The sequence below is a fragment of the Coptis chinensis genome, chromosome 7 (assembly GCF_015680905.1).
Source record: "Coptis chinensis isolate HL-2020 chromosome 7, ASM1568090v1, whole genome shotgun sequence".
Lineage (NCBI taxonomy): Eukaryota > Viridiplantae > Streptophyta > Magnoliopsida > Ranunculales > Ranunculaceae > Coptis > Coptis chinensis.
This window is the reverse complement of record NC_141462.1, coordinates 25,060,712-25,073,351: the sequence shown is the minus strand read 5'-3', so window position 1 is coordinate 25,073,351 and position 12,640 is coordinate 25,060,712. Positions and strand designations below refer to the sequence as shown.

The 12,640-nt window shown below is 36.8% G+C and overlaps 1 long non-coding RNA gene across 1 annotated transcript; it reads right to left on the bottom strand.

The window, feature by feature from the left end:
- Window positions 1-962: 962 nt before the first annotated feature.
- Window positions 963-12,640, bottom strand: LOC147486771 (uncharacterized). The gene is made up of 6 exons (XR_015202580.1): window positions 12,487-12,640; window positions 12,308-12,402; window positions 12,065-12,142; window positions 7,823-7,881; window positions 7,628-7,699; window positions 963-1,181 (listed from the first exon to the last, which is right to left on the bottom strand). It is a non-coding gene; the product is annotated as an uncharacterized LOC147486771 (long non-coding RNA).

Sequence of the window (12,640 nt, the reverse complement as noted above, 5' to 3'; positions counted from 1 at the left end):
TATATATATATATATATATATATATATATATATATATAAATTATATTTATTTAATTATTTCCACGGCTTGTCTCTCAATTTGCCTATTGATTTCTATATATCTCGCACTAATAAGAGGAGTTTTATACTTGTATACATTCCCACGTTAACCTCACTAACAATTTCTTGATATTTTAATCCCAAGAAAAAAAATGTGTTTTTTTCCCAAACAATTTAATTTGTGAAACAGCATTGTGGGCTGTCTAACTGCATTTTTACTTGCGCAAGATTAATATAGTTTCCTATGACTTCCAGGAAATGGTAAGAAAATGTTACAACTGAATATGCTCCTAGGAAATAACAACTTTTAAAACCATAGAATAACTAATGTACTATTCCAGCTAAGTAATTGGGTCTGCAGTATATGCCCACAAAGACATATCAAGCACCTCTAGCTAGTACACAATTACAAAAGGAAAAAAAAACATGTTGCAAATACAACCATTTCTACAAATTTAAGAAAAAAGTTCAATCAAAGGTTTACTTAAGAGTTCACATACGCATCAATGTGTTTGGATCATAATCAATATCATGGCCGAAAACCAAAAGTAATATTGAAACAATTTTATTGATAGATAAAGCTCAGTCAAAGAAATCCATGATCAGCAACTTCTAAAGATCCAATAATACAGCAAAGAAAATCAAAACACACAACCCTGAACTACAAATATAAATGTCATAAAAAATTGAGCAACAAAGAGGCCAAAACGATGCCGACACTAACTAAGTTTGATATTACAACTTAAGGAAAACAACAGTCGTGTATTAACATGTGTAACGCTTTAGCACGTACACAGAATTATCTATCATAACACATATTTTACAAATGCAAATTTCGACAGAGTCTCCTTTGTATTTTCAATATTAAATCATAAAAAATCTGTCATATCTAGAAATCATTAAACCTGTCATATGACCAGAAGAACCAAAGTAACAACATCCCAAAGGTTCTAAACTACTATACATATAAAAAGTTGCACAGTTATTTATATACAAACTGCTCAACTCAACTCAAAAGACAAAGAGAGAGGTGTTTGCAAAAGTCCAAACAACTATAATATCAAAGGCAGTAGGTAAAGGGACAAAATCCATCTGCACCAACCATAAAAATATGTCCTCCTATACATTATTTGTGGAAGAACCTACATAAATCCAAAGAACAAAATTAAGCATGATAACGACATTAGATATTCATTTATGAGAAATATAAAACATTATGATGAAGTGAATTTGCAAACAATATAAATAGAAATAAAGGTAGAGAGATGAATACTACATACCAAGATAAAAACAATAAATTAACATTTGAACGATTAGATTTTCTTAGAACATCAAATGGTTGAACCAGACAAGTGCAACAAACGATTCTCCTCTTGCAATCGGCCTCTAAGACCTACACATTTTCCAATCTTTTGAAGTCTTTCCAAAGAGAACATAGGGCTAAATGCTAGATCACACAACTTTCTTTGTGCGAGACAAAGCAACAAAAGTCAAACCAGGCTTTCCCTTTCACCAATATCTACCCACCCGATCAAGAGTGAGGCCTTGACTCTTGTGAATTGTTATCGCCTTCAACATAGTACAAGGGGAACTGAATGCTTGGCATGAAGCATTACCGGACTTCCAATTTGATGTCTGTGGAGTAATAGGTATTGTATTAGAATCTGGACGGAACCTAGCACCACGATAGTGGTCGAAGTCAACCATAACAGCAAGAGGTATATCTTCTGGTGATTTGCAACCATTTCCGTAAACAATATCTACAACAGTGCCCATTGCACCATTAACCAGTCCATTTGTGGTGGCAATATTTGAACGAAGCATAACACGTGCACCAAGTGATAGACACAGAACTTTCTCCAAGCCTTTTGCATCATCTGACAAAGCCTTGGTAGCAATTATTTAGTGATACAATTCGAGCAACTGGTTTACCAAGTTCAATCAGTCGGTTGAGATTGTAATCATGTGCAGGCTGTTTGGTAGGAAAAAGACGCAAAGCATCTTTGAAGGTGTTAACCTCATCCATATTGAGCGATGAAATATCCCGAGTTAGAAATAATTGCCAATCACTGACGGTTGAAGTTCCATTATCGAAGTTCGAACGGTGTTTCTCGAAATGATGCTTGGTCATCCCCCGCTTGTCGAAATATATGTGATAACCGAACACATTTACCAAACTAGAATACACAATTCCACCATGCTTTGTTTTTAATAGACCCACCTTGGACATATAAAGTTAATCGTCACATACAGAGGTAATTGACGATATCACCAACGAGGATAATAGATGCATCACCAAATGGCTTTGTTATTTCATAAAAATATCTCGACAACGCCCGGTCAATATTTGCAAGCATACTTCTTCCGACCATCTTTGTACTCATCGATAATGATAAGTTTGGTGTCTTTAAAGTCCTCTTGCATACGCCGACATTGATCACCTTCAATATTTTTGGAAATTTCTTTTCACACCTTCGTTCCACAAAGTGAAAGAGAGTTCATGATGGATGGTTGCACCTCCAATATTAAAAGCGGCAACTCCAGTAGGAGCCATGACACGTACTGCTTTGTTTGTTCTGAAAATTGCAGTAACTGAGTATACAATTGCATTTATGAGTGTGGACTTGCCTGTGCCTGCTCCCCCACCAACAATTAACCGAATACATACTCCAGCTTGTAGTGCTCTAACAACCATATCATGAGCCAGTCTTTGTTCATTAGATAAATCATGATCTGGTACAACGGTTTGAGGTACATGATTTATTTCATTGCCACCACGCAGAGCATGAACAAATTTTCTATCAATTTCTATATTTGGATATCGATGTAAACATTCGGACCAATCAGGTGAAATGTCAAGTCTCTCCTTCCTAATTCCACGGTTTCCCGAGGGGACAAACATGGGCCCCATTCTGCTGCCATCATCCACTCATCCCGGTAAGTCTTCAGCATTACCAAGCTCTACCTCAATACCATCTTCAAGCTCTTAATATATGGGTTCGGAAGAATAATCCCATGAATGATTTCAAAACCCAAGTCATAGTATCTTTCAGACCACAGTGCAAATTCTCCCTGAGCTTCTTCGAGAGTTCGATAATGGTGATGAATTAAGACTTGTTGACGACAAAATGATTCCCATTTATCGGTGTTTGGTAGGATGTCACCGTCTAGCTCGGAACCAAACGACAATCAAGGCCCACGCGTGAAGTGTGCCAAACCTGTTGCTTGAAGTAATGTCTCTTTGCCATGTTCAGGAGGGAAGTATTTTCATAGCAAGAAGGTCGTTGCAGATATCTTCCTACAAAGGTTGGATCTGTTCCAACAATTTCATCCTCGTCAGCCACTCTTCGACGGCGTACAATTGATGCTAACATGCTCTTTTCGCTAACATTTAAGAGTACAAACTTTCTGGATGATCTGGTCAATGGGTACCCCATTAGCAAATGACATACTTCCTGGGCCGAAATATCTCTTTCAGAGACACTTTTCATAAGTAGCTGCTTGAATGCAGATCTGGCATTTTGACAGGGTCGATGAAAATCTTCAACAATATCTTGAAAAGTATCTCTGAAACTTTTTGAAGCTGGTTCAGATTTAGCGGCATATTTAGCAATGTAATTGACAACAGATTGCACTGAAAGGACAGACGACCAATCAATGTTTGCACGCCAGGTCTGCAAAATCTTTCGATTGTGGGAACACACTAGTTCATCATTTCGGCGGCCGAGAAAACGATACATGTTACTGTTGGGAGGGTCTTCTACAATCTTCGACTGACCAATTACATCATATGGGTATCTAAAGCGACATATCATTTGTTTGGTTGCTTTGTGTAAGCGCAAACAATGACTACCACATATAGAGTGTCGCATGACCCAATTGACCAGCGAAACATAGTCATCTTCGTTTGTATCAAGTTGTAAATTGAGTGGCAAAGTGCGTGCACAAGGATGGTCTTGCAGATTTCTAGACATGTTTGGGACTGGGTTCACAGTGCAAACAAGACTATCAAAATAATCAATGACATTAGATCTATCGATAGCACTTGTAGCAATCTTAGTAACATCTGGAGCATCTGCTAGCCAAAGAAATCCATGAACATGACCACTACCATGATTTTGCCACTCAAACCGGTACCAATGATCAACCACAGAGAACTCAGCTCGTAAGTAATCCCGGAAGAAGAATTCCACTCTTGCCTGAAAGAACCAAGCGACAACATTTGGGTTATCATTAATTAACTTTGTGCGTCCCCTTCTTTTATCTAAAGAAGACATCCTTTCAAGATCATTAGAAAGATCTAAAATACGAAATAGTTCTGGCCATCAGATATCGCCAGTATTTGAAAGTATGAAGAATATGGTTGGTGCACCTAACTGTTTAACCATGGCAGTCAGCTCTTTCAATCTTGTATACCAATAAGATCGGGTACCACGAATGTTGTTAGCAAAGTAAGAGACACGATTAGATAATTGCTTGTCACCGGACGAAACCATATTTCGAATTTCCTCAATTGACAACTCAGCATCCCCTGGATTCTTCCTCACAAAAACATCACCTAAAGAAAGTGCCTGCCACCTTGAAAGAGAGTTCCAAGCAAAGTAGCGGAATCTCGTATCTCTAGCAAAACGGCCATCATGAAATTTCATCAAAAACTGAAAGTACGGCAATGGATTGACTTTCCGCTGGCGAGCTTGGCGTAGATCAGCATCACCGTAAGGAAACAAAGTTGGAAATGCCATAGCAATATATCCTGGGGTTGAAAACTCATCAATGATGTGACTTGTTAAAGGCATATGAACATTAGTTTGATCTACACTTGGTACTATAAATGCCTTCTGTAGACGTGCTTGTTGATTGGGTTGTGCCGCAATAGAAATAGTTCCAACAGCATGAAACTCATCAATGTGCAAATCCTGGTTATGCAAGTCTGGTGGGCCGTCATCGTCATCAGCTTCCCTAGGTATGGCAGAAACTTTGTTGTCGATATATTCCACAGGTCGGGACATATGTGGAAGGTCATCAGGTTGTCCATCTACAGGTAGTCCTTCAATAGTTCCATCATCAATAATTATATCATTATAGTACCGATGATTAGTTTTCAACCAAACCAATGCTGTGCGTACAAATTCTCGCCGAACACGGAATTCCTTGCTTGCATGTGGCCCCCCTCTATGAATGACAAGAATTACAGACAAATCAGCGGGCTTGAATGGAAGAACAGTGGCAATCAGATTGACATCTTGGGAAAAATTTATCACATTACCACTGTACTTGTATTGTTGTCCCCTAACACGATACACAGACATCATGGGGTGCACCCTGGCAATGAGAATTATTTCTAAATGGGACAAACGAGAAAGTTCTATAGGTACAATGCCCGGATCCATTGAATTGTTAACACTGAACATGCCAGCGTCAGTGTTAGCCCGGTTATCCAACTTGCAAGAGGTACAAATTCCTGCATCAATTCTTGTTATAAGCGAGGTTTTCACTTAGTACAAACATATTCCAATAAAATATACAAAGAAAAGCAAATACCTGCAGAAATCTTTAGATCGGGAAATTTCCTTTTGCATAGAGGACAACTGACCCATGAAATATCATTGTAGGATTTTCTAAATACTTGTGCGTTGGAGAGTGGTATGTAGTCGTCTATAGTAGGTGGCGGATCGGGGTTATCACGGATATTGTCTTCACACACCATCGGTTGAACACCGGAAGTTTTGATGAACAACGTTATGTGAAATAACTCTTTGACGAGCAATGACAATTCTTTGACGGGTAATTGTTTGGCCGGGCAAGTCTTTGCCCAACAACTCGCTACTAAAACACATTAAGGGCGTTTTGAACAACCCTTTCAACAGGGTTTGCCTTACAAATGCTGATCTTATATGAGCTTGTCTGGAATTTTTTACTCCATCCATGTGCAATGCACGAGTGAAAGCTTCTGGCGTTGTCTAGGCAATGATTTGCATCTCGGTGATTGGAGGTTTCACCAACGCGGGCTTTTTTTCTTATAGCACTATTAATTGACTGTGTCGATGCATGCTGCGCACTTGTCTGTTTTGCACGAGTTCTCTTCTTTTTTGCAGTATTTGTAGACCTACGATGCTCTACAATTTGCCTTCTGAGGGAATGTTGTACTGCATCCATTTGCAATCCACGAGCCAAACCTCTACGAAAGCGTCTGTCAGGCGATTTTAATTTAACTTCTCTCTCGCTTTCGGAGGTTTGGCAAATGCGTGCAGCTTTTCTTCTAGCACTATTAATTGACTAAGTCGCAGCATTCTGCCCACTTGTCTGTTTTGCACGGGCTCTCTTCTTTTTTGAAGTATTTATAGCCCTTTTCTGCTCCACCCGTTGCATTGTGTGGGAAATGCTGTTATTATCAACTGGGCATGCAATCTTTGGATTACGTAGCCACTGAATGAGCGGGCAATTGTCTGCTAAATCAAAATCAGATACACTATCTCGTTGCAAAGATTTATCTGCTTGACTTCCAACCCTGTCATAACCTCTTGAAGTCTCTGTTGGATCTGGTAGATTGTCAACCCTTTGAATACGGGGTACATTTTCTGGTAAATCAGATATAGTCTCCCTTACCAAAGAATTTGGTGCAGGATTTCCAACCGTACGAACCCATTCCATGAGCGGGCAATTTTCATCTAGATCATCGACCCTCTCCCTTGCTGAAGAGATTTCTGCACAATTTCTAACCATGTGATTACTTATAGGGGATTCTGGCTGATCAGGTCTCCTATGAATATGCATTGAAATCTCAGGTTAAGATGCCACCGCTGTCATAATCCGAGAAGAAGTACGTCTGGACAGAATTGTACGTCTTCGAGTAGTTGGATATGCAATTTCTGGTAGGTAGTCTAATCTCCTGATGTATGTTGATATTTGGGCGAAAGAGTTACGTGGCCGACGATTATGAAGACGCGGCCGAGTAGTAGTTGGTAGGGGAGTATGTCGATTCCGACGAATATAAAATCTACCAAAGAACCTATCAATTTGGTGTAGTGCTACTGGAAAACCTTCCTCAGTTGCATCCATTGTGCATTAAAACACTGGGAGTGGAAAAGGAGGGACGAGAGGGAAGCCTTCTTATGTCGTGTCAAATGAAATTCCTACATGGTTGGCAAACTGGAGCATTAAATAGTTGAAAGTTTTCCTTAGGAAATTTGTTTCTTATCTCAAACGGGAAGGTAAGCCAACAAAAGTTAAGTAAATGGATAACAACTATAAAGTCCAACTACTTCAAACTTATTATTTCAACCGTGGTTGTCATAAATGTGAAAAACTTGCAATATATATGAAACATAAATATGACCACTTACTTTGTTATATCTAAATGAAATAAAGAAATTTGGACCATTATTACCCACATATTAAATGCACCGAAAGTAACAAATGTATTAGGAGATATTAAGACAATTAAGTGCAAGAGAAATGCATGAATCTTAAAGAGGAATGCACGTCTTATATGAGACCGTCTCCACCAATTGCATTACCATGTAAATAGTAGTTTCAAGCTGAAAACAAATGAAAACAAGGAGTATAGCAAATGCGAATGAATACATACCAATTTCTTTGACAAAAATATCTCCAAGAAACATAAAGACTCAGAAGGAAAACAAAACCAAAAGAACTGGGCCTGCAAGGACAAAACAAATAATGGTTAGCTTTGGAAATATATTGTAATGAAAATGGGTAGTTTGAGGCCAATAAAATAAATGTTGTGGGATTAGGAATACCACAAATCTGAATGAAAACATACCGCTTCCTTTTCCAATATTTTCCACAATAACATAAAGACCTAGAACAAAAAAAGTGCAGCTGTAAAGACAGAAGAAAATGGTTAGCTCCATGAATATAGATATTTAATAAAGTAAATCTATATAACGATTTGGTTGATTTTATTTGTTGAATTGTTTGAAAATGATAGAGTAAAGTTGTATCTTATTTCTTGTTATTCCTTTTGGATAATATTTCTAACAAATTTAAAGTAAAAATACATTTCCAAATGTAAAATTGGACTTACATGCAGTTGACATAAAAAACCAAAAATTCTCAATCATGATTTAAACATATAGAGATTTGGTTTATGCATCTAATAAGGCTTGGTTCCACATCTTCAAACCTCCACAGAAGTGTAAACACTAATGGATCTTTAGTTGGTGATGTGGTTGGGGCTTTCGACACCGACACCAGTGGTGTAACCCACTAGCCGTAAGCTTACTTGCATCCCTTCTATTGGGTTATTGTGACATGACAGTAGAACATGCATGAATGATATATTATATATATAAAGAAATACACAGGGAAAATAGCGCAAAGGAAGTACCATTAATAAATGTGTTGTTCTAGGACAGAAGCATACAACTAAACATATTTGGCAAGAGTAAAGGGTAACACCGAATACGTCAAATATTGCACAGTGAGTAAAGGGTAATAAATCATGTTTTTTTTTCTTGGAATTGTATGAAAATGATAGAGTAAAGTTGTATCTAATTTATTATTATTCGTTTTGGATAATTTTTGTCACTAATTTAAAGTTAAAATACATTGCCAAATAAATAAAAAAATATAATGTAAAAAATTGGACTTACATCCATTTGGTGGAGGTTGATGTATAATGCAATCATGACAGAGATTATATCCCCTCTCTTCTTGCATTATTACAAGTGGACATCTTGTTATTTGGGTTTTCTTGATCTCCATCAAATTCTCTGCTACGCTTTGGAGCAAGTTGATTTACTTCACTTATGATAGAGGTATTGTTTTGAAGAAACGAAAAAACAGATTGACGACTCTGGTCCCATGTCTTGACATATATAATTTCTTTTTTCATGGAGTATGACGTAAAATTAACATGGTCGTTTTCAAGATTAGTGGTGGTTGGATTGAATGGAACACAACCAAACTGGCATAGCACTCGAAGTGGCACATACAGAGTGGAACCATGAAGGCCAACAAGTACAATACTTTGTCGACCTTGAATATGTAGATAAATATCTCTCGCGGACACAAGAGCCAATCACATTTCCACTTGATGTCCTCCGTCTTCAAAGAATTTAGGCTGGTGTACCATGCGTTTGCATCCTTAGGAATTGTACAAGGACACTTGCTAATGCTTGTTTTGACAAGATTATATCTGCTATCTCCGACTCTTTTCATTTTCACCAAGGAATTTGATAAGTGCTCATATGCCCAAACTTGAAGAAGTGGAATGCATCCTGAAAGCTTGGTATGTCTATTTATGACACAATTGGTCAAACCTATAAGAAGTTCCGCTAATATCATTGGTATGATAGTAACGCTCCCAGTTCTAACTTCTTGAATTATTTTGCACAAAGAGGCATCAATTTTGTTTGTGTTATTCGGAAGAAGAACATGTCCCACAATTGCTAAGTCTATTGAATTTGCACCCTAAAACCTTTTTTTTTTATCGGTTGGATCACCGACATTCAAGTGTCTAGCGAGAAGGAAATCAAGAGAGCAAGTTTTCACTTGACCATTTGTATCTTTTTCAAGAGTTTTTTTGGAGATATGCAGGAAATCGACAAGCTCCTTTATATAGCTATCTTTTAGGTGGGGAAAAGCAGGACTGCCTCCAAGAGACATGCCAAGAAGATGAGAACATTCTTCTAGTGTAGGACAAAGTTGATGAGAGCCAAATTTGAAAACCATGTCATTTGGCTCCCAACATCTAACAAGTGCTTCTATGAAAGCCCAATTGATTTGAGTTTAGCTAAAGTTAGTGTGTTTCCCATACCACTCTTTTTGCCTCCAATTGATCCAATTACCGCTTATTCCAATCATTGTTAATTATTTCCAATAGGCTTTTATTAGGCACTTTGGTATTCATTATCAAGTTCTCCACTCCCTCCTATAGAAAAAAAAAAAAAAAAGTAAAATGAGAATCTGAGAAAAAATTTATCTATGTCTATGTTGATTATAATGAATGCATCTAGTAAGGCTTGGTTCCACATCTTCAAACCTCCCTATAAGTGTAAACGTTAATGGATCTCTAGTTGGTGATGTGGTTAGGGCTTTCGACACCGACACTAGTGGTGTAACCCACTAGCCGTAAGTCTACTTACATCCTTTCTATTGGGCTAGCCGTAAGTCTACTTACATCCATTCCATTGGGTTATTGGGACATAACATGGTAGTACATGCATGAATGATATATATAAATAAATACACTTGGAAAATAGGCAGAGAAATTACAACTAATAAATGTGATGTTCAAATAAATTTGATTGAGAAGCTAATTAGCAACAACATTAATCATTAACCCAAACAAGAAGCTAATATAACAGATATATAGGGACTCCAAAGCTATGAAAATTGATATTTTAATTATGCCTGATTTTGTTTAACAAAACACATTTAAATCATGCCAAGTACAAGTGAATATCAAAGTTAAACTGGATCATGACAATACATTTTCAGAAGTTAGTTAAATTGAACACCCAAACAAAAGTAGCCCAAAATCCCAAATCAGTATAACAAAAAGAAACCCACCCACATATAAGATAGCTGAAATATATACAATCTGGGTTGCGGATCAAACAAGGTGATGAATCCAAGTCTGAGAAAATTAAACAAGGCATACTAAAGAAATCGCCCAACACTTCAAATAGAACAAAGTCAATTATTATTATTTTATTAGCACATCCATCCGTAATAGTTCCAAAACCATATATACAAACTGAAACTATAATATACATCAAAAAATAGTTTAGCAGTTGAAGTGTCAAGACTCAAGTGTGCAGAGTTCCAAATCATGACGAGCGAACACATATCAATTCGGAAAGCATTAGCCTCTTAAGCCTACGGAAAGTGCCATTGTCAACGAGTATATACCAGAACTAGTGATAAACAGATTATTGAGTATTCGCAACATAGAATGATGGAACATGCAACAAATGAATATTTTATTTATCAAGCTAAGGTCACCACATTTTGTACAACAGACTAACAAGTAAAAAACCCCATAACAGTGAATAAAGGGAAATACTTAAAGTTAGAACCAGACAGCAATATATAACTGACCAGAAGAACAGGTGAGTAGATGATAAACAGAAAACCATCTATCGTGTTCACAATATGCAGGTAAAATAGGTAATAATTGCATATGCTACCATCCTAGGATTGAACCATTGTACTATTTAAGCGCCAGCTGATCAGTGAGATGAGAAAACATGGTATTTATAGGCATCAGAATATTTTGCGAACCTCACAGCCATACTGCAACTCACTATTCTCCAAATGGTCAAGACCAAATGCATATCTCACATAAAATCAAAATAATTAACCAAGATATTGGCACAATATATTATTTTAATAGATGTCGTACATTATGGTGCAGGTGGGTTTTCAAACCAGGTCTCTGGTAACATCTCCCACAAAATTTACTAACTAAGCTAGCCGGTAAGTAAACATTACTACATCTACATGTGTATTTGACTAAATTCCTGATAGTCACATGCCTAAATTTCTGTTTGTCTCGAGTGAAACTACAAAAGAAAACTGGTACATAGAAAATGAAAAGAGGATTGATGCATGCCAAATTAATCGAATAATCAACATGGTTTAATATCAGATATCTACCTTATCATTTCTTCTCTTGCTTCCTTTCACTTTTTGAGTAATAAAATAATATAGACATATTGTATACTACTATCCAGAGATTATGCAAACTAATCTAAAATACTTTAAAGACTAAGCCTCTCATCTACAGTGGGGCAACAGTATTTTATTATCTAAAATATTTTAAAGATTTTTTGGGACAACAGTATTTTATTATTTTTTATGTATCTTTTGGTTATTTGGTCATTTGTTATTTGTTCTTTTATTTTTTTTATTATTTATTTAATTTAGAGAAAAGTTGTTGGGCATAAAAAAAAAATAGAGAGATATGGTTAGTTGAAAGAAGAGAAAAAAACGTGCATAGCACGTGTACCATTCTAGTAAAGCAATAAAGTCCAGGCAAAAAGATTCGGATGCATACCCTCTCAAACAGATTTAGACAATCCTGGTTGTCTTCAAAGTCAACTTTTGCCCAGTCGATTCCATCTTGAATATATTCCTAAAAATGTTCACCTTTTGGTATCAAAAATACTGTATTACAATTCCAAATTCTAAGCAACTACCATAGCATGAAAATTACGGCCCAAACTTTCTGCGAAAAATGAGATCTCCAGAATTGTTGACTGTATCTTGTGAATATAGAATATAAAGGCGGGAAAGTTACCTCCTGGGATGCTCTAACTTGAACAAATGTTGATTGAAATGCTGTTGTAGCCTCTCATTTGCATAATTTATGCAGAATTGTTCAAAACTGTTCCTCTACAAGCAGAAGTTCTTCAGCATAAGAATTTGCTTACCAAGCATAAACGGCTTATAAATTTTAAAAATAGAACTGCTGCTTACATCAAAAGATTCAAAACCATATATATCAAGCCGCTGATGGATCTTCCTGTACGCCTCTTGCCCACTTCTAACGACAAATTAATTTGCTCCACCAGCCATTCAAACAAACAAGCATAGAGTGATTTTGCCAACGCATCTCTAGCATCAATTGCCT